Here is a 578-nt window from a genome sequence, read left to right as displayed (position 1 = left end):
AGGACAGGCTCCAAAGCCACAGAGAAACCCTGTCTAGAAAAAAAAAAGAATTCAATTAGAGGCTTGCATGGATCTTGGATACTGTATATAGTGAAGAAGGGAGGTAGCAACCAATAGTTTGGAGTTAGATGACAATTAGGATTGTAAATCTGAAGCATGAATTGGCAGTTGCATGAGGTAGGAAATACTTGGACCTTGTCTTTCTAATGACTCCAGTTAACCTCACTGAAGAGGAAGAGCTACTGAACAGGAGAATGATGAAGTACTGGGCCAACTTTGCAAGACATGGGTGAGAACATGCCCTTCTCTCAACCTTCCAGGTGTGGGTCCCTCTCTAGGGCTCCCTTTTGAATGGAGGCCTCAGCATGCATGGACATTTCATCACATGATAGGGTCTGCTTTACCTCATAGCACCTTTATACAAATACTTTGTAGGTGTCAGATACTGGTCCTCTCACAGTGACATCTCATAGTGCTATGGTATGTTCTTTAGATATTACCTCTCAGAGGGAGACATAAAACAGGTCAGGTAGTCTTCCCCCACATGGAGCAGAAACCAGTGGGTGACACTTGTATCC

The sequence above is a fragment of the Microtus ochrogaster genome, chromosome 4 (assembly GCF_000317375.1).
Source record: "Microtus ochrogaster isolate Prairie Vole_2 chromosome 4, MicOch1.0, whole genome shotgun sequence".
NCBI classification, from domain to species: domain Eukaryota; kingdom Metazoa; phylum Chordata; class Mammalia; order Rodentia; family Cricetidae; genus Microtus; species Microtus ochrogaster.
Note: the sequence above shows the minus strand (reverse complement) of the source record.